The sequence below is a fragment of the Phasianus colchicus genome, chromosome 1 (assembly GCF_987193195.1).
Source record: "Phasianus colchicus chromosome 1, bPhaCol1.hap1.1, whole genome shotgun sequence".
NCBI classification, from domain to species: domain Eukaryota; kingdom Metazoa; phylum Chordata; class Aves; order Galliformes; family Phasianidae; genus Phasianus; species Phasianus colchicus.
Window position 1 is genome coordinate 8,245,468 of NC_143436.1, and position 27,163 is coordinate 8,272,630.

The window sequence follows — 27,163 nt, forward strand, 5'->3', positions numbered from 1 at the left end:
GTGTGAATTTCAGGTTGTTTGGTGGTTTTGTTTGAAAATCTCACAAAATCCCGTCTGTTTTCTGAAATCAATTCATGCCTTAAGTACCTTAATTTGCCAGCTCAGCTCAGCCTTATGGTTTGATTGCACTTGTCAAGCGGAGATCAAAAGTGTCACAGGAATATTAGAAAAAGAAAGAGGTAATGCTTGACTCTAAGGGAGGGCTGTTAAATGAGTAAAGATGGAGAGAAAGGAGGCTAAACTACAGTCATTTCATGCTATTTGAGAACTGCCAACTTTCATCTGCAGATCCCACAGCATTTTGTACTTTTTTTTTTTTCTGGAAGCATCAGAAAGTAAAAGGTTCACTTTTGTAGGCAGAAATGTCTCTCTATTGCAAGGAAAACAATGAAAATTGATGCATAAATATAAAACAAAACAAAAACAAATGGAAGGTTACAAGAAAAGACACCAAACCCTCTTCAAACTAACCCTATGAAACTTTATATGTGGAGTTTGGCAGCTTGAAATATGTGATAGTGAAATTAAAATGCCAGCTCAGAATTCTGTGGAAATGTGGTATTGATAGGAAATTAATCTTACACTGATATTTAAGAAAGTTTGAGAGTGTTTATTTAGTGCAGTTAAAATGCCAAAGTCTGAGAGCCAATCCAGCTGATGAAACCTTTAAAGTCTGGCTTAATGTATGCAAAACCAAAACTGAGGAAACACAATCATGTTTTATTTAAAAACACACACACTACACACTCTGCTGAATAAAATGAGCTCAGTGCAAATTGCTTACTTTTGCCACTGCAGCACTGAATTTGTGCATTGGTCTCTCATCCCTCATTCTCACAGAAGATAGTCTGGAATCTCACCTTGGATGCTTGCAGATGTTTTCAGTGTTTCTGAACACTGACATCTCATGTGTTTCCCTCCCAAACCACTCAGGAGCCCACAGTCCCACAATGGCTCTAATTCCCTCCCTTAAAAGACAGGTAGCAATTAAAGTGTCATTAAGCTTCAGAGCTAAATCTCTTTGAGTTAAAGAGGTCAGACTGCCTGTTCCGTGATATTGTCTCTCTCCAGATGCTGTAACACATGAGATCAACCCCCATCCAGAAGGTTTTCTTCATAAGGAGACAGGCAGGGCATCTTTTAAAGGAAGGTAATTCTGAGAGAACTGATGAGGTCACTAAAGAAATACTGACACAGTGTGTTAGCAAGGGCCAGCCTGATCTGACCTCAGCTGTACCACTGGATATTGTGGGATTGCTTTAAATATCGACCGTTCTTCAGGGAGCAGGAGGTCATGTGTGTGTGAGTGGTTTGTGGATGACTGATGCCTGTTGATTTTTGGGGCTGCGTGGATCACTTGTAGTGAAAGGCACCACGTGTGATTAAAAGTAACTCCTGAGTAACTCAGGATTGCTATGGGGTAAAAGGTTATTCAGCCCGACTGAGATTGTCTAGGTGCATTCACATGATTTGTGAAGGCAGCGGGGTTTGAGAGATAGAGCACAACAACAGTTAGGGCAACTTCAAATTGCCCTAATTACACTTCTCGGTGTGTGTCTATGTTTAATTAGAAAAGCAAACGTGCAATGACAGGTCTTCCTCTTTTCTTTTATTCTGGAAGATCACTTGGGCTTGTTCCGCTTGGAGAAGAGAAGGGTCTGGTAGACCTCACTGAAGGGAGCCTACAAACATGAGAGAGAACATTTTACATGGTCTGATAGAGAGAGGACAAGGAGGAGCGGCTTTGAACTAAAACTGGGGAAATTTAGGTTAGATGTTGGGAAGAAATTCTTCACTGGCACAGCTGCCTAGAGAAGCTGTGTGTGCCCCATCCCTGGAGGTGCTCAAGGCCAGGTTGGATGGGCCCTGGGCAGCCTGAGCTGATGGGGGGGCAACCAGTTCATGGCAGGGGTTGGAGCTGGATGGATTTTAAGGTCCCTTTCAACCTAAGCCATTCTATGATTCTATGATCTCTCAAAATCAACTTGAAGGACCATAAGGAGAATTGTAAAGAGGTGCCAAGACCTATGTCAACATCTGGAAACAGCCATTGTGTAAGAAGGGTCCCAACACTAACTGTTTCACTAAGATTTGCTGCTGTTGTGCCACACAGTTTGCTAGGGAAACATGGCCAAAGACATCAAGCATGTTGATTCCACCATAAACTCCATTATTTGTGTGATAGAGTGCCATTATGAAATGGTTTAAGTCCGAGACAATTTTTGCCTTGTGCATAAAAAAGAATCCCAGCTCTTCTAAGTCAAGGCACATGTGCAGTAATAAAAGACAACATAAAGACTCCTCAGAGCTATAGTGATGACCCCATGCTGAAGTTGAAGGTCCATTTGGACGGTGCTCCAGATACAGGATTGAATTTTGGGTGGTCTTGTGTGAAGTCAGAAGTTGGGCTTGGTGATCCTTGATTCCGTAATTCGTGCAGATGTGTTCCAGTGTGAGTAGCCTATGAGTCTATGATTTGTACCTATGAATCCATAGATCAGCCTAAGAGTTGCACAAGAGGTGTTCATGAGCTCAGCGTGGCAGGACCCCAGATTCATAGGCTAGCAAATGTTAAAATCATTTTTTACTACACTTCTCTGATATTTTTTTTCCCAGTTATTACCAAAGTGGTGCACAATTGCTCCCTTTCCTCACTTTATATACATTTAATGTGGGCAAGAACTTTCCAAAGGCTTCAGAGGTTGGATTAGACAATCAGGTCTGAATGTCAACAGATGGAAGTATTCTTGACCAGTGAACAGGAAAAATAAATGCCAAATTCAGTACTTGAAGAACTAGAATAACTATGGACTGGTGAATAGGGATTCAGGCTAGAATATGTGGTAGTGTAAAACTTGCTGTGGAGTTGAGAGCTTTTCTTTGCCCTACACAGCTGTGATAGCTCCATATGGTCTGTTACGGAGCAGAGTAGCATAAACAGAGCGTGGGCTACATGTAGCACAAATCAGACATTTTCTTTGCTGAAAGCAGTAAGGAATTGCACTTATTTTTGACACATTGCCTCCATGACTCTTTTATTTTTTCATAAACGCATTTCTGGGAGAAGTGGGATTGTAGTTCCCAACCTTTGATCTTGAAAAATAAGGTTTCAAATATGAACTTCCAAAAATCTGAGGAAAAAAAAATACGAAAAACAAGACAAAAACAGAACAAACCAAACCAAAAAACCAGAACCTAAAAACCTTCTTAGTAATATATTTTTTAAACTGATATCATTAGGGAAGGAAAATGACTCATGATTTTGAGTGTATGGAGTTGGTACTCCATTATAGTGCAAACTTTAAATTGACTCTTTCTCATATCATACTTCATATGTCTGCAAGTGGAAGTACAGTCATTGTAGATGCAGTGTTAGACTCTGTATGAACCTTGCTAGAAATACAACTTGAATGCAATCGTGATCTGCAGAAAAAGAAGAACGTGGTAATCCAGAAGAAAAATTCAATTTCACTCCAGTCATGGTCCACATCTGATCCCAGATGTCAAACAGGCTGTGTAACAAAACCCAAAATTCAGTGGTCTGTCTACACCCACAAAGGGCCCATGGTGGAGGGAGATGGAAGAATTAATTCTATCTGCCTCTAAGAGGAAATGCCACTGAGTCAGATGAAGCAGAGAAAGGGTCATCACTTATGTCTCTCTGCACGCTGTCAAACCGGTGCACTTTAGGGCAGGAATCATTCACAGATATGAATGCATCAAGACCTTTCCTGCATCTTTTCTAAGAGCAGATAAACAAATGCACAGCTCCTGCATATCCTGTTCAATTTAGATCATACCTGTTTTCTTATCATAAATGCCTGATTTCTTGTGGTTTTTAATGATGACTGATGGAAATGGATTAGGTGTACTTTCCCAGGCTGGGTGGCTGAACCCAACATTGGGATATAAGAGCTTGGTGTCTTCATAGAATCATTAAGGTTGGAAAAGACCTCTAAGATCATCTAGTCCAACCATCAACCCATCATGATCATGCCCATAAACCACATCCCCACATGGGGACACCTCACCACAGATGGGATTTTGGTGCAACTTTGAACAGCACATCACTGGTAACCTCATCACTGGTAATTGGATTCATGTCCCAGTAAGGGTTCCAGCCAAGGAGCCCAAATGGCAAACTGCTCAAAGGAAAACCATGCTTTAAATGCAGGGGAAGGTGGTTCACATCTCCCCCTGGAGACATCGAAAGGCACCTACCTTTCAACTGATCATTATGGGATGTTCAGCCCTCCTTCCCAGGTTGAGGTTGCTAGGCACTTAAATTATAGATACAAATAGGGAGCTTAAATTAGGCAGGCTCAGTTCCACACCTGGTACTTATATATTATGAAGCAGCCTTTCATTACATGATCACGTATGTTTTTTTCTCCCTGGAGGACTGTTGCTTCCTTTGAGATCCAGGATGGTTGATCGCTGAGGATGAATTGAAGCTGAGTAATCTTGGGAGGGCGATGCTGTAGGACTACTGAGCCTGGGAAGTCCACACAGAGTGTGCCAGAGACATATGTGGAGAAAGAAAAACATTGTTGAAGGGAGTTGTATACAGAGCTGAAGCAAGTCTGCTCTATCTTACAAAAGATCAGATTCTGGATTTTTTTCAATCGTGGCACAGGATGGAGACACAGGTTCCCTAAATGTTCCTTTGGATAGTTCAAACACTCCTTCCTTCACTTGGCCACTCCAGCTTGTTTATAAACTTTGCTAGAAATGGCAAAAAAATTCCAAGCAAAACAACAACAACAACAAAAAACAACAGTTCACAATGGAAAATAAAATATTCAACTAAAATTTTCACAGATACCTACCTCAGTTATTTACACTTTTCTCCCAGATATGTAAATCTGTTCCCATAGCCCTTTTCCATGATAACCTCAATTTTCATCGAATCATAAAGTATCCTGAAAGGGGGCCATAGAGGTCATTGAGTCCAACTCCTTTCAGCTAAGCACCATTTCCCTAGCCATGACACAAACAACCAGTGATGTTAAGTATTCCTGTTGAGCACCCTGGGGACACGTGGACGCTGCCTGCACATCTCCCTATGTGGCACTGGACACTTCACTTCTTACTTTCCTCTTTCTCCAGGCTGAAATCAAGAGGAAAGTCTGGAATTTGTTCTGGCATAATACTGAGCACAGGAATCTATTTTAGTAATGCTTCACATATATATCATGTTGTACAGTGCTTTGAAAAACCAAGTTCTAGGTGTTTCCAATAATGCAGCTAAATTGAGTGGACACTTTTGACCTTAAACTCTCTTGTAGTGCAGCTTCTCATCTGTAAAATGGTGGTAACAGCATCTTCCCTTCTCATAGAGTTGTATTTGAACAGTACTCAGTATTAGTGTGACGTATTTTATACATAGTTTTGCTTGTTTTTTTGCTTACAACTCATATTTGATTGTTCAGTGTCAGTCAAACAACAAAGTATAAAAGTTCTTCTAAGTAAGTAGCATTTTTCTATATTCAAATGAGAACCAAACTGGCAAGGAAATTACAGGATCCTAATTATGCTTTATGCATATAAATCAGCTGTGAAATCATTTGAAACTCTTGTGTGTTTGGGATCTTTGTCAATGAGGCAGAATAATTATCAACAAGCCTCCATTAAGCCTCACTTTAGAAAGATCTCATTATTAAAAATGAAAACAATTCTGCACTTCAAAGTCAAAATGACTCCCCAGCGGACTGGGCAGATATTAAGGCTTGTAAGCATCAATGTGCATATCTCAAAAAATTAAACTATAATTATTTTGTGTTTAAAATAGGAATTCACCCCTTTACCTTTTATCAAGGCAAGAAATTGCTGTGACCTAGAAACAAAGTTGAGCTTGGTCAAGTGAGACACAGTACTCAAATAGCCAGTTTAAATGCAATGCCAATAAACATAAAACAAGCGTTGATACAGTTCTCAATAATGTGTATTTACAGTAAGCATGGCATATTTTATCTTCCCAAGTACCACACCATGCATAGATCAAGTGATAAAAGTTATCAATTTCACTCTTCGATCTGGTTCAATAAACACCAATAATAGACCAAGAAAGACAGACTGAGAAGAGTTTGGTACAGAGCATCTGCAATGAAATGTTAAATTAAAGGTTCCCATGAACAGATTCCAAACATAAATAACTACCTTTTGCACAGCTCTTCTCTACACAAAATTGCAACACATTTTTTGCTGGAGGTAACTAAGCTCCCAATTATAAGCTTATCAAAACAAGCTTGTAGGGGTGAAGCTCATAGAATCATAGAATCATAGAATGGCCTGGGTTGAAAAGGACCACAGTGATCATCTGGTTTCAACCCCCTGCTATGTGCAGGGTTGCCAACCACCAGACCAGGCTGCCCACAGCCACATCCAGCCTGGCCTTGAGTGCCTCCAGGGATGGGGCATCCACAGCCTCCTCAGTGCATCACCACCCTCTGCCTGAAAAACTTCCTCCTAATATCAAACCTAAACATTCCTTGTCTCAGTTTCAGACCATTCCCCCTTGTCCTATCACTATCCACTCTCATAAACAGCCGTTCCTCCTCCTGTTTATATGCTCCCTTCAAATATTGGAAGGTCACAATGAGGTCTCCTTGAAGCCTTCTCTTCTCCAAGCTAAAAGAGGGGCATGGGCAGTGGGCATGGTGGTGATGGGTTAACACTTGGACTAGATGGCCTTAGTGGTCTTTTTGAATATTGATGGTTCTATGATTCCATGATAACAAGGTCAGAAAGCAGAAGGCCCTGTGCTCGCTTGTTGCTGTACATGTTCTAGCCTTAATAGACATTTTGGGGTGACACATCCTCACACTTACCCTATAAACTGCCCATCAGAATGAGGAGGCACTACAAGAGCTGCCCCTATAGACACCCATTTCAGGCAGCGAGAGACCAGGCCTGTGTTAATCTGTTTCCTCCTAACTTTCTGAACCCCATCACCCATTTCACAGACAAGCACCAGAGTCCCCCAAAGAGCCATACAGCCAACACAGGGCTGCAGGTGCAGGACGGGAAGGGCCTGCTCCTGGCTCACAGAGCCCCATGGGGAACTGTCGGTGTCACAGCTCCCTCTGTGGGCTTCTCATCAGATTGGTTACCAGCATCCTCCCTTGGCGGATCCAGCACACTTTCCAAACACGAACCAAACTGTGTGCACGGTGTGGCAGTTTCCCCAGACATATCTTAGGACGGAAGCAGTGTTCCTACACTAAGCAGCTGCAGCTACAACCTGCAGGAACTGACTGATGGTTAAAAAGATGATTGTGGCACCGTGTCACTTTTTCTATGAGGTTTTTGCTTGGTTTTGACAGTAACAATGTCCCCGCTCACCCACAGTGGAGGTGTTACACAAAACTTTGCTCTTTCTATAAAAAATAAGGTGATGATGGAAAAAAGGGGTGGTTGTAAATAGGTATTTGAAGTCAATATAGGTGCATATAGGCACTTCCTTGTAGACAAATTCCACCTCGTATTCCTCAGCCACCTTCTCATGTTCACTTGAGGGTAGGTTAAAGCAGTGTTTCATCCAGATACAACATTTGTGGATATGGATGGGGAGGTTTCTGATACAGAGACTTTGTGCTATATAAATCACTGCTGAACTGAGCCTGTTCCAGCACTGCTCTGCTGCTCTGCCAAACTTAGCACTCCTCGTGCTCTTGATGTGACAGATACTGGGACTTAGGCTGGGTATAAGGAAGAAGTTTTTTACAGTAAGAGTGGTGAAACACTGGCATAGATTGCCCAGAGAGGTGGTGGATGCCCCATCCCCAAAGATACTCAAGGCCAGGCTGGATGGAGCTCTGAGCAACCTGATCTAGCTGTTCATTGCAGGCAGCTCAGAGTAGTGGTGCCCCTTAGTCATGCCAGGCACATCCCTCCTCCTGGGCAGAGGAATGGGTGAAAAAGAAGCTGTAGTCCATCTGGAGAACATGCATCATGAAATGATTGTGTTTCTCTACAAACAGTTCTTAAGGGATGGGCAAGTGAATTCACCAGCTTCTATGGCCCTGAACTCCACGGCAGGAGATGTACACATTGACAAGCCAAAGAAACCAGATCCAGTATTTAAACCCTATCCTGCAACAGCTGTAACCTCTTTTTTTCAAACGTTGTTTTGTGTGCATCACAGGAACCTGGGGCGCCCCATTCAATCTCTATGGATCCCACTGTCATCCACTTGCACACAGAGAGGCATGTGGAGCAGACATGATGATGGCTCTGTCAATGACTTGTATGCCATGCCTGTGACACGTGCTGGCCTCTGACCCAGCAGAACAGACCAAAGGGATTCAACATTCCCCTACAATGGCCTCACGTCCCAGGAAGCCTCACCTGATGGAAGGACCCAGGTCTTCAGAGGACACAGATGTGGGATCAGACTCTCAGCCACTGTGCTACCACAGCCCCTCCTTCAAAGCAGTCCACATGAATACCTCACTCAGTTACTGTTTAAAGTCTTTAAGTTTGGAGGCATCTTAACACTCCCATTGCAAAGGTCTTTGGCAGCTGCAGCAATCACATTTTAAGCACTTAATTTCATTACTGAATCTAGCCCAAGGGTCTTCTGACTGCGCTCTTTGCCTTGCAAAAATTGATCTGAGATCTTCCTTCCTATCTTGAAGTCAATGTAATTGAGATTTGAAACAACCGGGTTCAGCCGATTAAGAAGCATTAGTGCTCTTTGAGGATGAAAGTTCCATTACTTTTACATCTCACAGCTGAAAAAATCCCCTTGTAGCTGTTTATTGACCTGTAAACATGTGGTATAAATGCATCCTTGACGTAAAGAAAGCAGAAAGGCAGGTATGACATTTCTCCCTGAGGCAGCCACCACAGCTTAAAATATCTTATCTGCAGGAAGAGCAGCTAGAGAAACCTAATCGTTGATTAATTTACTTATAGCCAGCCAAAAAAAGACCACTCAGCAACTGCACTTGGCACTCTATCCCTAACGTCTGCCCAGCGAGGGCTGCAATTGATTATCATTATCAGGTGCAGTAACAACCGTGGCACAACTAAGAAGGAAATAATTGGGTTGCATGGTCATTTCTGTCAACTTGGCATTGTTTTCTAATCAAGAAACCCTGTGCTAAATAAAGCATTTGGGACAACAGAAAATCCCTCATCACCACCAGCAAAAAAAGAAAAAAAAACACACACAAAAAAGGCCTTCCTAAGGCGATAATATTTCTTTTGGTACTGAATTAACTTGCGGTCTAACACAACATATGAGCCCTGATGTGAATGCAGAGATTATATTGATTAGCCAGATTGGAAAGGGTAATAGGAAGTGGGAAATTAACATTCAGACACTAGTTAAAGCAAAGAGCTGGAGGAGAAAGTAGAGATGCAGAGATGCACTCCTCTCTCTGACATATCCCTCTTCTAATTACATTTAGCTAATCCGTTCAATTAACATTGATGAATTTTATGATGAAAAGCATAATGAATCCATTAAACACAAAACAAGTATTGGCATAAACCCTTTTCACCCCAGGAAGTGAATTATATCAGGAGGTCTACAGCAATTTACTAATAAAGTGATCTAATGATGAAAAGAAGCCATTCATTTTGTGGCCAGTTAAGACTCAGCCTCGTGGCGGCGGGATCCTCCAGACTCAGTGCTGATGCTAAAGGACTCGCTCCTCTCCTAAAGCACAGCAACTGGCAGTGAAATCGGGCCAACAGAGCACATTCCTGGCTGCTGCGTAATCAAAGCGTTGAGCCCACTTTGCCGGTATCCCTCATCCCCTTCTGTAAAAGCCGATTTGTTAAGCAGTTACTCGCTGCTTTATAATTCATAGACTCTCCCGAAAGTTTGAACGTTCTCCCTATGAAAGCAGTGAGGGGAAGCACGGATGGAGACAACGACTTACGAGCCACAGATACCCGCTGTAACACCTCTCCTCTTGCGATGTGCGCGTTACATTTCTATCGTGCGTGCACTAAATTTATGTGTCATGCATTCCCTTAACAAGACTATTCATACAACTATGATAAATAGGGCCATAATCTGCAGCGATTTCAATCCTTCTGTATGCCAGCAGGAGTCTCTTAGCAACGGTTGCCAGGGGCAACGCCAGCATCCCGCATCTTTTGTCGGATTCAATGGCAACCAAGCTTCTAGGCTTACGGTGGAGTCTCCAGCTATACCCCGGAGAGCACAAAGCCTCCCTTCCCCCTCCCACCAACCTGTGCTATGGGGAGAGACACTGCACGGCGCGTAAGACTCAGCAATTATTAAAAAATATCAATTCAGCACGATCCAAACATGCACACGACGTGTGTCCCGTCTTCTGTCACACAAAAGGGCTGTTCACTTGTTTTGTGAGAACCCAGCAGCCCTGCCCTCTCCCCAGCCTGCTTACCATTCACAACACTGCCTTTAAAGTGGGTTAGGGAACCTCCATAGAGCGGGACAAAGAAAGCAAGAAACCCCTTTATAGGTTCCCTGAGGAGATGTGTCACCAAGGCACTCCCAGAGCCACATGCAATGTGTGTGCCTGAGAAGTACAGCCTTTATCTTAACACTCCTTTAATTTTTTATTGTGGTGATAGTCTCATGTCATCTCCTAATTGCTTAGCTTCCCCAGCAAGAGGAGTTGTTACATTTGATTTTTTTTTACAGGATGCTGTGATTTCCAGTCCTTCTCAAGCAGGACTCTCCAGATCATACAGTGTTTCTTAATGGTCTGGATTAAAGGAGAAAAGGAAAAGCTGGTAAAATCCCCCTGAAAAAACTGATGGGAGCTCTATGCAAATCAATCAAGGTGTATTGAGCAAAGCCAGCTTTAATGATGACATCTGTGATACAGGCTGAGAAGGGTACTGGGCTGCTTCTTCCTCGGGGAATATTTGAATTTTGCATCCCAAATCAACTACTGAGTTTCTCTTCCCACTGCAATTCTTAAGGCTGTCAGACACTTCAGCCTAAAGCCCTCATTCTTAGGCCATTGACACCTCAGTCTTAAAAAAAACCCTGAAAATAAATTTACCTCTTGTCTGAAAATTAGCATCAAAAGGGATTACCCTGGAATCACATCATATTTTGATCAATGACAAACTTTTCTTCTTTAAAAAATAATTCCAGCACTTTTCACATACCTTTTCCTCATTTGCATTTAAATTACTTCATTAGGTGGCATGCCATTTTCACTGTGTTCTATTTGTCTTCTAGGAATAATTTCTCCCCTTTCCCTTTCAAACTTGCAAAATTTGCAAGTTTAACCCAAGGCCCTCATTGGAGCAATGCTTAGATACCGGCCAAAAAGAGAAAGACAAGTTAAAATGTGGGTGACTCTGTCTTCCCTATAAGCAGCCACACAGCTGTCAGATCAGTAGAGGAGATGAAATATTATTTGCCATAATACTTTGGCATCAGCGGTTGATTTGTGGATCCTATGTCAGACGTAGATTTGAATTTCCTTGTTTATCCTACAGTTGAATCATGATTGCCTTGTTGCTCCCTCCCATGAGAGCCAGTCAGGTATTTCAAGCTTATATTATATTTGCTGGACCAAGACTCGTTCTGTTCAGCTTGAAATAAGCATTGCTTGCACAGCTGCTGTATGTCTCAGCCTCATAGCCCTGATCAGACCTTCAGGATACAGTAGGGAGCCTAAAAGCTGCTCTTCACAGCTTTCAGAGGTTTTTAGGTGAGGAATCTACTTGATTCTTCTCATTTTAGAGTTCTGTAATATAGAGGTTATAGCCTTGCTCTGAGCCAGGCATTTGACCCCCTTCTAAGAGGTGATGGGAGGAGGGAGATCCAGCAACCTTTGAGTGAGCAGGGTGTAAAGGGAGCTGGAGGGCACTTCCAAAGATGCAGGTGTCAAAATTTAGACCTTTAAAGAAGAGAGGAAGTGTAGGACTATAAAGCAGAAGGTAACAATTCAATTCTTATCTATACCACAACCTTATACAATCATCCTAGGGTTAGCCACACTTCTTGTTGGAACTTTGAGATCCCTTTTCACCCAAGTCATTCTGTGATTCCCATTTGGATAATCTGGGAATCTCTTCTCCTGGTGTGTGCCTTGCCTTGCAGCTCTGGGGAGTGGGTTGTGCTTTGGACATGTTTGCTGAGTACCAAGCCCTTTGCAGACTGCCTTCAGGAAGGATTTTGGCATGATGCTCCAACAGAGCTGGGGGCTGAGCCCACCCCACACAGTAGCACTGCCCCTGTGCAAATCAGGGTGAGAAATTATCTGAGAAAAAACAGCAGCTTGTTTCAGTGGGGTACTTCTGACAGTAAGGTCAGTGTGGAGGTGATGGGAACAGCAGAAGCAGCCTATTAACCCCTTGTTCCCTGAATGTCATGAACAGCTGAAGGGAGCAGGGGAAGATGCTGTCTTCAATTTTGAGACATGAGGATCATTCAGTTATTTACTCACAGGTGGGTTCAGCCCTTCTTGCAAAACCATTCAAGTCCTGGGGAAGTAATGGGATGGAAAGAAGGAATAAAAAGAATGAGAAGAGAGAAGAGAGGAACAAAAAGGAAAAAGTTGAAGAAACAAAGAGTGTTCTTAACAAACAGTGACGCTGTGGGAGTCAGATGTAATAATGGCAACGGAGCACAGTACTGAAGTCCAGGGCAAAAGGTGCAGGTTGGATATTAGCAAACATCTCTTCTCAGAAAGAGTGGTGAGCACTGGCACAGGCTGCCCAGGGGTGTGGTGGAATCACCATCCCTGTTCAAGTAAAGGGAAGCACAGAGGGACGTGGTTAGTGGGCACGGTGAGGATGGGTTGATGGTTGGACTAGATGAACTCAGTGGTCTTTTCCAATGTTAATGATTCTATGATTCTATGAATCTGTGAAAAGAGCCAATTTAACCAGCTTTACAAAGAGATGCCCTGTCTCAGGTGGATGAGGCTGTTTCAACAGTTTACCAGAATTCTGTCTCTAGATATAATGAGATCCCTGGTATTTTACATACCCTGATAGTTAAACATCAATACAAATTGAATTCTACTGTAAGGGTATTTTTTACTAAGTATGCATAAATTTGAGAAGGCAATGGGTGATATAGTATAGTACACTTTATACTTATGGAAACCCCCAGGGCTCATTGGTACCACCTCTTTGGTACCTTCAATGTGGAAAAACTTTCCAGAAGGCCATGTGTGCTCCCAGTTGTGTTTGACTTCCTGCATTTGACATGACAAAGTAGCCTTCAGGAAACCACTGCTTGTAGGTTTGCATTATCTGTAGAACAGACACAATTTCTTTTGTGACTGGAACTAATGCAATCTGCAAGAAAATCAATGCAGGTTCACAGGGAAATAACCAGACAGTTCTGAGAGTGCACTGCAGTCTAGTAGAGACAAGGTTTGCTAACACTGAAAAATGCTCAATAGCCATGCTTTGATCTTGCTTCCCCCACATTACAGTAAAACCTTCCAGACTATCAGGAGTGTATCACACAGCTTCCAAACATATCAATCTTGCACTCATTGTTACTGCCTGTACTGCTGTTTGCATGATGAAGACTGATCTTATTATTCAGTGCTGGAGCCAAAAGCGAATATTCTGTGTTCACTTGGAGACAAAGCCCAGCAGGAGAAGACAACATGGAGGTGGCAGAAAGAGATGTGCCTAGGAGAAAGCGGGGAGGGCTCTGCTCAGCTGAGGATCCTGGAGAATGTCTGGAACCACAGAAGAAAAAGGACAAAAATCTGTCTAGCTGGACAAAGAATATCAGTAAGGGCACAACAGGAGGAGAAAACAGTTACTGATGGAGAGAAAGGAGAGGGGGATAGTGGTCAGATGGTCAGTGTGGGGGCATGGCTGAGTGGAGCACACAGTGGTGGGGATATCTGGGGACAGCTGCGTAGGTGAGGTGCTCTGCTGCAGTTGCACAAGGAAGCCTGAAGCATTTCTTTACTTCCAAATGCATGAAATCTGATACTTAATATTGCTCTTTTTTTTAAATTATTTTTTAATTTTTTTAATTACAGTATTAAAAGCCAAAGAACAAAAGAGTTTCTTCAGGCAAGAGTGAAATCTCTTGAAGAAATCTCCCAGGGTTTGTTGCAGGAAGCTGTATTTAATACTGTGATTACTGATGTGCAGTGATGGGTCAGCAGCAGAACAAGACTCAGCACACACTGTATATGGCACAGCAGGCTTGCTGCCATACAGAAACATGCAGAGTATTTGGCAGCAGAGACCACTACTGGCAACAGCCTCACAGCAGACTTCTAGAGATGTGGATATATCCTGGTATCAACTAAACTCAAAGCTGGTTGGGCTTATCCTCTTCGGTGCTTGCTGAGCCCTTGTCCTGTCACAGCATGAGGTGACACACTGGCTGACTGTCTTTGGAAAGTCCAAGAACTATGGTGAAGACAACACTGATAATCACTGTAATGACATACAGCAGAAAGAATAGGCTTTTTCTCCAGTTGGAACAGTAGTTGAATGAGTAGTCTGTAGGACAAAACAGGACAAGGACTGGAGTCCAAAAGACCTCAGCATGGCAGTCTGCTCCCAGCTGCAGGCTTTATAAACATGATATAGCATGTTCCCTACCAGCTCATCGCCCACTGTGCTTGATACAGGCATGAGACAGCAGTCTGCATACAGGCACCTTCTGGAGTCCTTCTAGCTTTGGGCACAAAGCATGACCACAGACAGAGTGATGTACTGAGGGCATCCTAGTTCCTGAAACAGGATTTGAGAGCTAGACAAAGACTATTCATTGCTGGTTATGGATTTAAATTCTGAGAACATTAACTAAGTGGTACAGATTTTCCCAGGAGTGCAGAAGCACTGGAGTCTGATCTGAATCCCAAATAGGGTACATTTACTCTCACAGAATTACTTGAGGAAACTTTAAAATAAATGCAGATGAAAGATAATCAGCAAGGCCAGTTGTTTGAGTATCTACCAGATCTCTACCAGGAGGGATTCATGGTCCCTGCAAGATCCCACAAGGTTATTATTGCCATATAAAACTGGTTAGTACCGAGCTAGCCAAGTTGTCAACTGAGTTTGCTGTCACACTTCCCTCAGCAATGACCATGAGCTCCAACCAGCAATACCTAACTTGGTATAAAAGGAAATAAGAACTGATGATAGTTCTGACCCAAGGAAAAGACAAGCAGATACACGAAAGCAAATCAAAACCCAAAGTTCAACATACAGACAGATATAGGAGCAAGCAGACATAGATGTCTTTTAGTGACAACAGCTGTAGCAACAACAGCTGAAGGAAATTCATTTCAAAAGCTGAAACTGCTGCCTGAAAAGGGGTTCCAGCCACTAACCTGGGAGTGTTAATATCTGAGGAAAGGAATGGAAAACTTTTTGCTGCTGACAGCCTTAGCCTCTGTGCCTTCTTGTTTGGGAGAGCCTGGATGGGGATGCAGACAGCTTCTGCCATCAGACTCCCAGCTGTGTCTGGCTGCTTGGTTCAGATTGTAAATTCTGTCATGAAACACAGCTGACCTTTAATGAACATGTCTTCTCCATATGCATAGGGTCAATCACAGTGAACATGAACACCCTTCCTGAGGTCTGGTTGGTCTCCAGCTATTACAGTAGTAAACATGATTAACTGCAGCCATAAAAAGCAATTTCATTCTGACTGGTAACCTCACAAAAGGAAAGAAAGTTAAATAAACCAAAGCGTGGGCTGCAATATGACATTTTTACATCCAGGTTCAGAATCATAGAATTTTCTGATGGAGAATCTAATGTTTTTTGTAGGGAACAACAGCTGCATTTGCATAGTTAGCGTTTGCCATCACTGCTTTGTAGGGCGGAGGTATTGTAGCTAATTTCCACTACAACAAAGGAGGGAACTGCAGCCTTTCCCCAAGACTGCTGTAACCATTGACAAACATTGGTGTCAATCATTTGTTAGCAAGACAGTCAGAATCCTTTGCCAAAGAACTAAAAACCACTCTTGCAACCTCAGATGACCAGTAAACTCTGCTGAATGAACAGAGTTGCAAAGGATAGGGCTAGAATTAATCTTGAATTCATTTAATGTAATGTATTTAATCTAAAATACATTAGAGGAGTCTGTTGCCATGGCTCGGAGCACATAATGTCATGAACATCCATCCAATGGGAATGTATTGAGAACAGAGCTCTGTGGAAGCAGTGCAGTTTTCAGAAAACTTGGGGTAAAACAGAATGTCAAACATGTTATTTGTTATTTTCCTTTCTTTGTAGACTTCTAATCATCAAGAGAATACGATATATCTCTTTGATCATCTTGAAGAATTCACTTAACATAAATCGTATTATTCTGAAGCTTTTTGATTTACCAGGAAAGACTGTAACAATATCCAGTGGCTGAAAGCTGAGGTTTGCAAAATTTTGATACAGAGATGTATATTTTTAACAAGAATAGTTCATTATTGGAACAAATTATCTGAGGATGTTGTGGGTTATTCATCAGCTATACCCTTTAAATACTATTGGATTTTTCTGAAGGATTGGACACTTCAATGTCCAACGCCTGGAGTAAAGACAGGCACTGAGATCTAATTTGCACTGGCTATGCTTGAGTTATTTCCTATGACCTAAGTCTTTTCACTGCAGATGGTGTTTTCCCTGTACTTTCTGTAATTTTATAGCTAAACTCTGTGTGCCATTCTCTTAATTTTGTAAACAAAGCTCCTTTTATCATGCTTTAAATTAAAGGGAAACTTGAATAGAAATTCATAGAAAATATTCACAGCTACATAAATCAACTCAAAGAAGAGATTAGGTGTTTATTAGCAAGAAAGCATAAGGTATAAGAGCATGCTTTGTACCTTCTTTTCTTTGTGCTTCTGTTGTCAAACATTAAGGATGTCCTAGGATGTGAAGTAATTAGGTAGATAGTGTATTACAGGCAAATAAATGCCACATAGTCCATCCTCTCTGGACAGCCTGTAACTCACTGTTTATTTCCTCACTACAATATAGGTGTATCTGGAAAGGCTGCACTGCCCTGATATGGAAATTGTAAAAATATTTAATTATCAGTGTTTATTCTGTGAAGATGCTTGAAATGCATACAAAGGGATGCAATCAGAATTTAATATGCACAGGAAACAACGTGAAAATGAAAGGGGAGCCAGACAATCTCGTCAGTGCTCAGCATGCCCTCCCGCTGCCAAGTTAAAAGCAGTGGGAAATAACCACATGCAGCAGCATGAGGTTCACTGTCTGCATGGGGGAACGTGAGATTGCACCCTTGGGTACTTTGAGCCATAAGACTTGAAGTCTACATTGTGCCCCTCAGCCTGGAGCTGTGGTCTGTGCCTGTCTCATGTGGTCTTGCTGCCTCTAACTCCCACCCCAGATTTGAGGCTGAGAATGCACAGATGGAAACCTATGGCCAAGCTCGTGGTCATCACCATGGCCTACAAATCCCCTCTGTAAACTCTCTTCCCCCCATTTTCTCTCTCATCCTTCTCCCAGCAGCCCAGATGGGTTTTTTAGGGGTGTTTGGTTCAGCTGATGCTGCAGTGAAACCTTTCAGGTGCTTCCAGATCAGCACTTGTTAAAAGACAGCAGACCCTGCCAAGTATTACGAGAGGATAAGATTATGTTGTCAAGGCAACGTGTTCCCTGAAAAACTGGACAACAGGAGAGATCTTATCATTTAGTGAGATTACATTTCCTTAAGTGGTCCTCTATCATTATTTCTGCCTTGTACTACTTAAGAAATTGAGTGCTAAACATCTGCACACAGACTTTTGTTGCTCACTGCAGATCTTTCCCACTGTTTCCACCTGCTCAGTCAGGATAACTTCAGCAACTTCAGTTTTCCTTACTTGCCCCATCCAGCCAAACCTGCTATGGAGCTACAGTTACTCAAGATAGGTGACGAATGGGACAGTGATCCCTTTGGCATCCCAGCAAAGCCCCTCTTTCAGACCCAATGCACGGAACCTATTAGACCAACTTGGAGGTGAAAAGACCTCAAGAGAGCCCTAACAGTTAAATATCTGAACTAGAATCATGTAGGGAAACTTACAGATAGGCCTGGCCTCACACACTACTATGAGTATATCTATTTGTACACTCAAGTTTCTAAGACAATTCCATCTAATCGATATGTAAGCACAGCTTAATTGATTTAAAGGGAGTTATATGTAAAACCTTCCCTTTTATTTTTAATCACATTACATCCAGACCATCTGGATTTCAAGACTGGCTACAGCACAGAATTTCAATGAATATCTTAAAATTAATTACACGTTAGTCTCACAAACAATGGCTCAACATCACAAATGAGAGGCTGCACCTTCATGAGAGGAGGAAAGAAGTTTGTCTCATTGTGGGTCCTTACATTTTAAGTTCAGAAAAGAGCGTGCTTGATCAGCCACACAAAAACGGGGGAAGGCATCAGCCCTTCCCAACAGAGAATTCTGAAATCTTATTTAAGCGCTGAAAGCACACACACATTCCAAACAACATTTACAGACAAAGTCTTCATCCTTTGTCTTCATCCTATGGCACACATTACCCCGCTATGTCACCAGAAGAGTGCAGTCCAGAAGGGGCTGATGGAAAATCAGAGATAATATAATGCTTACAAGACCCTCAGTGCCCTCTCAGGGAGGACCTTAGTCCCTGCTACCACCTGATGGAATCACCTGCACTGCTGGCCTCTACGGGGGCCCCCACTGCCACAGGGCTCCAGGCTTCTTTCAGCCTCTCATCCAAAGCCCTCAAGAACTTCACCCAAAGAGCTCAGACTCTCCTGGAACAATTTCACCCCAATAAGACTTTGTTTTGTTTTGTTTTTAAACAATGATTTGGTCTCTTTGCAAAAGTTTTATAAACACAGGAAAACGGAGGAGAATTTCAAGGGAGCTGTCAAAGTGTTGTAGCCTAAGATGCATCCCTCTGTGTATAATTTCAGCTGTAAACACACAGTGACCCCTTCTTCCTAATTCATGCAACGGAGTGCTTTGTATTTATTTTAATAGTCCTATTGTGGTTTTATCTTTTTTCTCTTCCTCGGAGGATTTTTTGCTCTGCCAAAAAATTGCAGCTGCCCCACATCAGCCCGCAGCCTAAAATCCATCTCTGACAGTGCTCCTGGACAAACCCAAAGGTAAGCTCTTGGCAAACCCCAGAGTCCATACATCACATCTCTATAGGACACAACAGATGAGTTTGATGAGTGACGGTGAATCCTGCCAGCAAATTCAGGGCTTTTGAGATGTCAGTCATCAAGACTTCCTCAATGATATCTGCCTTTGCAACTTGCTCTGCACACATTCACTCTCAGCTTCCTTTGTTTTGCTTTTGCATCCAGGACAACATAGACAACAACTTTGGTCTAAAAGGTAACCTTGCATAGGCAGGCTTGAAGCCACTGAAGCCAAGGCTGAGCTCTCAGCAGGAAACCTTCTCAGCTGTATTGCAGGCTGACCCAGCATTTATTTTTCCAAAGATTTCTTTCCCCCTCCAGTCCGTTTGTTCCACCTGTACGCTGAACAGGTTGTTGCTTGCCCTCATTCAAACTAATAAGGCAGATTTCAGTCTCTGTAGCAAAGTAATTTGGCAGTAAGGGACAGTCCAGGTTTCTCTGACAGATGCAAACATTTACACCAGACAGCAAACATGCCACGAGGTCAAGAAGCAGAGCAGCTGCAATACCAGCATAAAGCCACAAAGTGTTCTCTTTGGCTCCAGGTTCACATAATTGATTGAATCAGCAGATAATCAGTTACACTAAACACCCACTAAATTTTCTCTCTGTCAGCAAAGATGCAGCTTCTTACAGAGACAGACATTTAAAGCATTAGGTAAAGCTATTTCCCATACTTGTGTGTAAATACAAGCATCATTATTCAAAGTACACAGTGTACACGTTTAAACTACCCACTACAGGCCTGTGGAACAAGCCAGCATATTCATCATCTGATTTTCTCCTTAATTTTCATTAAAGATAATTTTGTACTAAAAGTCTAAAACGGGATGTTCCCAGCTGGGACACTTGAGCCCAGCCAGCTGCATGGGCTCCCTGTTGTGGTAATGGAAACAGGTGGGTTCTGGTCATGAACCATCTCACCCTATTTTAGCTAAAAAATCTCCAAACATCTGCTTCTCTCCTCTGATAATATGATAATACAAGGTGTGGAGATAAATAGCTCACATGTAAGGATGTACAATGGAGAGGCAATGTTGGGTCAGATGATTTCCCTGCTCAGCATCAAAATTAGCCTCACTAAGCAGCAGTAATAAAAATCTAACAGAGAAGTTACCAGTGTTGTTCTAGTTTGGGTCAAAATTGTGAAATGCTATAGAAATCTGTCCTGCTTTTTGACTCATTTTACAAGTCACATTCCACCTGGTTATCCAAATTTCTGCTCTTGTTTATTCCCCCTTCCTGCTAAAAACCATAGGATCGTAGTATAGTTTGGAAAAGACCTCTTAGATCATCTAGTCCAGCTGTCAACTCATCCCCATTGTGTCCATTAAACCATGTCCCTCAGTGCCACATTTACATATTTCTTGAACACCTCCAAGGACGGTGACTCCACCACCTCCCTGTGCAGCCTGTGCCAATGCATCACCGCTCTTTTTGAAAATAAATACTTCCTCATATCCAACCTGAACCTCCCCTGGCACAACTTAAGGCCATTCCCTCTTATCCTGTTGCTGTTACCTGAGAGAAGAGGTGACCACCACCTCACCAAACCTCCTTTCAGGCAGGTTTGTATAGAGCAATAAGGTCTCCCCTCAGCCTCCTCTTCTCCAGACTGAACAATTCCAAACCCTTCCAGAATGCATTTGGTAGGCCTTCATCCTGTGGGCTGGTATGAACTTCTTAGGGCACACCCCACTTTTTAAGAGATGTATGAAAAAATTTCTATGTTCCTACAAAACATGTAGCACGTATTACCAACCACAGAAAAGCTTACTGTGACACTGATGTATCTGGGGCAGCTTGTAGAAGGTTGTACAGACACCTAGTTTGATGATTTTTCTCTGCTGCCTTCTGGGAGATTTGTCTTTAGAGGAAGGAGTTAAGTCAAACTACAGCTGCTCCAAACCTTTCTGGCACTCCCAGATGACACTGCATTTCTTATGGCTCTGGAGCACAGTTAAATGCTGGGATTTGTTTTAGTCACCTGAAATGATTCTGCCCAAATTGTAAAAATGAAGCATGAAAAAATCCTCCAAAACCATCTGACTGGGGCGTACTGGTGGTAGGGAAGGGTGCTGGAATTGGACTTTGCATGCAGATCAGGGAAACTGCAAAGCCATGCAGTTATACCTTTATATATATATACATATATATATATACATATATATACACCTTTATATATTCAGTTATTGATTTATATTCAAACATATCTCCTGATTGTCACTCCTCTTCAAAATTGGTTTGACTCTTTCGGTTGAAGGGATGTATTCCTCTGGAAGCAAACATCTATGTGAGCAATGAGAGAGGAGAGCTTGGATGGAAGGAAAAGGGGATGAAAGAATCCCACTTTGCAGAGCTAACAGGAGGCCTTAAAGTTGCTTTTGAACCTGTATCCTTGTTGCCAACCCTTTTCCTTACCCACAATATCCACGGTAGTAAGAAAAGAGCTCTCTGAAATCAGCTGAGAGCATTCCAGTGATGTTGGCACGCATCTATCTTCTAGAGATTGGAGGGCAGCTTTTCATGATGTGCTTCCCCTTAAATGTACACCAGCCTCCCCATCAATGATGAAAGTTTCCTCCCTGGAGAGCTAAGGAACAGAAAGAAATGCAAACTGTGCAGTCCTGTCATTGAGTTTCAGTGAAAGAAAGAAGAACGTCAGCTGATGCTATCCCACAACATTTGTCTTTTGCTGGCTAATCAGTTGAGCATCTCCGCCAGGAACAATTGTGTAAAAGGACATCATGTTTAAAAAACGAAACCTCAGAGTTTAAATGTATGGCTCAACATAAATAAATCATGAGCAGAGGAGCTAATTTCAAATTCACAGAGAAGTAAATGAAAGGGAGACAGAAAAAAAAAAAGTTTGCTTTTATGCAATAAGCTTTACATCTCTCTCAGGTGTGAAACCCTGGTGACTTCAACAGAATTGCACCAGGGATGGATTTAGTCCCACATATTTGCCTAAAAGAGTTTATCTGCCCCAAAGCAATAGGTTGTCCCTGAGGAAGCAATCACAGCTCTGATGTGCAGAACAGGGGAGGGTCAGTATCTTGCTGCCTGAATTTAGCAGTAGCAGAATGCATTAGTGTGCAGGGGAGGGCTCAGGAGGAGGCAGGTTTGCAGAGGGATGCTCCATTAAATATAGGAGCAGTGTACATTCAACCACAGGCACGAGCTGCACACATTGCCTGTCTTACTATTCTCTCAGCCCCTGGAGATGATATGAGGACAACTAAAATTGAACAGTTTACAAAATTGGGTTTGAGACTCCAATAAAACCTACTTCTGCCCCAACTCTGCTCCTGGAGGGAGAATGAGTGCCTCGTGGGGCCACAGAGCCTCCAATTGTCTGCAGTGTTTATTGGAGCAATCTGAACAACCTCTCCTACTTCCCCTATTGTTGTCTCCCACATCTCATATGCTCAGCTTCTTCAGCTGTTATTTCAGTTTATCAAAGTTCCCCTTCACTGTTTTGCTGTTTTATTTTCCCCCTTTTAAAGTGCCCAAGACATAGAAGCTTCAGGCCATCTTGGCTTTCACTTTCATTACTTGTAGCCTAATGATCTGCTGGGAAATTTAGTTACACAGTGACTAATGTACATTAGGGGAAATGATAAAGGCAAATCTGAATCTGCTGTGTGCTTGTTGTAGGATGCCAAAGCCATGGCTGAGACTTGTGTGGTCTCACAAGGTACTCAGAGAGGCATGAGCAATTGTATATCTTCACTAGGATTACAATATAAGCAAAAAAAGGTTAAACAATGATAACAAATGCCAAGAATAAGGACATAACTGATGTAAATTTGACATAAACCACACAAGTATACAATGGCAGAAATAGGATTTCACACAAACCACATTCACGTTGTCCAAAATGGTGAGTGCAGTGACAAATCACAGAAATACAATCAACTGTAGAGCTGAATGGTGAGTCTAGATCCTTAGTTTATCAGGTGGTACCTGAATGATGACAGAAGGAAAAGGGCTATTCCGTGTCAGGAAAAGACTGCAGTGAGTGTTTTGGACAAATATAAACCTACTGAAGGAGGATTTGAGTGCTGAGCTCAGGCTCTGGATGAGCAAAATTTCCTGCAGAAGAACCAAAGCTGGGTTGTCTTTGTACACTTCATCTTCTAAGGCCCCTCATACTACATTACACTGCTTGGAAGTAAGTATCTCGTTTCTTATCCCATAGAAAAAAACACATGTGAGAAAGGGAAAAAAATAGAAATCAACAACATAATCCTATTATTTAAAGTAAGGAAAGCATTTTTAAAGTGACACTTTTCAATTGTCCTGAGCAGAAGGATCAATAACAACCAAACAAGAGATGAGAGACATAATCCAGGCAAATCAGAAAATGGTCTGTATAGTGATTGCCTTGTGAAAACACAGCAAGTTTAATGAATTCACTTCCTGCCCCTCCAAAGAACATCTTTGTCTCCATAAAAGCATTGAACTACTTTAATGGTATTGATTTTGGTCAAAGTTTACAAGGCCTCCAATCTGGATACAGTTATGTTGGCCTTATTTCAGATACAAGAATTCACAAAGGAGAATAAGTAAATTTGTTGTATAGGTACATACACTCCAGAGATTATTTTGGTATTGATATTTAGTTTAAACTTTTCATGTATTAAAAAAAGAAAAAAGAAAAAAGAAAAAAGAAAGAAAGAAAAAAAAGCTAAACTAAATTAGTTAAAAAGCTGACCCCAGATCTCAAACCCCTACAAGACTGGGACAAAACACAGATATTCTGCTGTTCCTTGAAATGTCATTTTAGGTATTGTTAACTAGATACTAAGCTGTGGCAATTTTGGAGTGAAAATGTCTTCCATTGGGACATCCCACTGGGAAGGTCTCCCAGCAGCAGCCACACAACTGTTCCAGTTTCATCCACTTACAGGTGGGAATGGGATCCTTCATTTTGGTCAGTAAGGAAGTTAGAAGAGACCTTAAGGAGTGATTTCAAGAGGAATGATATACCTTACACCACAGACGAGCAGATTAACCATCACATATTTTAGATCAGTTTTCCTCTGCCTTTGTTGTACAGATTACCCACAAGGGACTTGTCCCCTCAGCTGATGGAAGTAATTTGCAGCAGTGGGAGCTGCTCTTGTAAGAACAACAGCTGGGTCAGGCCACAGTACACTTACAGAAGGAGATTAGTGCTTAATGGGTAGGACTTTATCTTTGAGACTTGGGAAAAATAGAATAAATAATACATCCCTTAACCAAAATCTTGTTTTCAGCCCAAGAGCCACTAAGCTGTTTCATAAGACTCTCTAGGAATATAATAAGTGAGATTCTGAATGCGTCCAAGGGACTCTTCCTTGCGAATAAATAAACCAAATGAGCATGCTGTGCCACACTCCAATTCATAAAGAGATCCAGAGGGCAGACTGCAAACAGAAGGAAATTGCAAGAAGACCAATAAAATGCAGTCCTGATCTCATGCCATCAGCCGGACTAGGCAACAGGGATAAATAAAGTCACTAACTTCCATATTTATGATTCCTTATTGTTGCAGAACTCCTCTCAGAGCAAAAACAAGCCTGGAAAGGAGATGGTCACGTTGCTTTCAAATGGCAGCGTTTAAGAAAGGAGAACCATATGGTTTTGAGTTGGCTCAACTGCCACAGTCAGGAAACTAATCCGCAGATTTATTAGAGCTGGCATACATAACAGAGTGGCAATGCTCCTTTCATTTGCTGCCAAGAAATTCTCTGTGGCGATGAGCTTTACCTTCAACAGCAAGTGCTTACTGGGCATATGGGCCTTATTTCTGCAAACGGGAGTGGAAGAGACTCAATTTGCAAATCAAATTGGAATCCTCTTCCTCCAGCCGCTCCAATTTACTACTCAGACTTTATTCATAGCTGAAGGAGCCCACACTTCCATCTCTTTTTTCTCTAATGAACTTGTTCTCTTGATTTAGGACATCCAAACTGAAGAAATGTGATGAGGAGAGAAGAAACCATTTAGATCATTGCCACTGACCAGATAAAAGTTATTGCAATAAGTACTTTACCTAATAGCTCATCACACTGTGCCCAATTGCTAGGAGACCCCTGGCTATTATCATTAGAGTTCCTGACATCCTGATTTTTCTTGAAAAGGTCATACAAGAACAGTGAATGGCAGATCAGTCAGTGAGCTGTCTAAGGTATATGATCAGCTGTTCAAGTGGTTCCTTCATCCAAGGTATGAAGCACGATAAAGAATACCCAAGTGTTCTTTGGGCATATTCAAAGAAAGGTTCTCAGAGATCCCGTAGGGCTCTCTTGGAAAGAGGTATCAAAGGCCTGGCTTCTGAGGAGAGGCAAGGTGGCAGGGGATGATTGATAGGTGAGCTGCAACTCTTTACAAGTGCAAATGTAAGCGCAGTTGAGTTTGGGATCAGCCTTGCTCGCCTGGGAAACGTGCAGTGCCATGTCTGAGGTCTGAAGCAAAGCATTGTGTTTTTCAGACAGGGAGATGCACTAATGCAGTGTTAAATCACTGTCAGAGATTTCCTATAAGCAGCTAGAGACATCATGAAATGTATATAATTTCTCTGGAAAGCTATTCCTGAAAACCATGCTGATCTATTTTACAGTATTTATAGCACTGTTTGCTTCAGTGAAAGAAGAGCATAAGAAAGGAAACTAAAAATGCTTTGCCCAGTAAGTTTGATCATTGATCCAACCACAAATGTGCTGTTTTCACTGTGCTCAGTACCAGACACGCCTGAGAAAGGTAGGAATGGCTGCAATGCCCAATGGATAGTTCCATAATACACCTCTCTCTTCATTCCCAGTTCCCAGAATACATGTCTGGAAACACTGGTGTACCCAGCAGGAGCAGTAACTTATGAACTCAGCAGCTCCATCAGCCTCTGATACTAATCAGCAGAAGTCTGCAATGAATTAGGGGAATAAATCATTCTGCTTTTAAAGGTTAACATTTGCCATCTCTGTCTGCAAGATAACTCCTCTGTAAAACTGAACATTGCTCTGAGCACAAAAATATTATTGAAGAAGTTAAATTGTCTCCTGAAGACTATGCTAAATCTGAAGGTGGCATTCAAATCAATTAAACATGGGTTCAGAGCAGTCAGTAAAGACAGGCAGAACTACAAGGACTGCCACGGGTCTCTGAGGCCCTTTGTGACCTTATTTTGGATAAGTCTAATAAAATGAGTTGGAACAACGCTTTACTTTGGCAAACAATTCAGATATTCACAGTTCTCTCTGTTCATTATTTGCCATAGGTAACAGGGCAGAAACAGGGACTGGAATGTAAAAATGTGTATTTTTCATTCTGCCTACTGAATAGGCTTTAGAGCACATATATGCACGCACAGACAATGAAAAATTAATTACATGGGAATAATTTCATATTTTACGACCTTAACTTATCGCTTTGGTACAGTTGGTGGTAGAAATTCTTCATTCTGAATAAGCATCCATACACACAAATATATTAGTCTATACATTCACACCATTGAACTAAAGTGCTATTAAGGAAGATTTCAATCATCCACCTCGTGAAATTAATGTTTCTTTGACCATATAAATGATTTTATTTTAAGAGGTGATTTTTGAAAGTAAGAATAACTGTCATAACCATAAATATCTGAATTTGTTTGCAATTTCAACCATGAACATTGTAAATGCAAAATGATTAAAAAAAAAAAAAAAGGGATATCTGTCAGAATAACTCTGCCCGCTATGCAGATAAAGGAATCAGTCAGCTATTTCTGTACCACAATACTGAAAAGCAGCATATGAGCTAACACTGACCCACAGAGCCCTTAATACCATGTCCTCATCTGAAAGATGGAGAACAAAACCAGCTTGATATATTCATGAGAAAGGAGCATCTATTCGCCAGTGAAAGCAGATACAGGCACTGCTATGTGTCCTTTGAAATTGCTTTAAAGATGATGTGAACAGACAAGAAGCCTTCACATTCCCAAGCATCAGTTAGTATGCCTTCTCTCTCTGAACTAATGGATTAAATCATTTGGAATTCAGAATGTGATTCCAC

At 41.9% G+C, this 27,163-nt stretch overlaps 1 protein-coding gene and 1 long non-coding RNA gene across 3 annotated transcripts in view; both read right to left on the minus strand.

Moving 5' to 3' along the window:
- Nucleotides 1-27,163, minus strand: part of FRMD4A (FERM domain containing 4A) — a 354,026-nt gene that overhangs the window by 294,462 nt on the left and 32,401 nt on the right. The gene's annotated exons all lie outside the window — the stretch shown is intronic.
- LOC149919380 (uncharacterized) lies at nucleotides 1,297-10,090 on the minus strand. The gene is made up of 3 exons (XR_016464009.1): nucleotides 9,894-10,090; nucleotides 4,335-4,495; nucleotides 1,297-1,682 (listed from the first exon to the last, which is right to left on the minus strand). It is a non-coding gene; the product is annotated as an uncharacterized LOC149919380 (long non-coding RNA).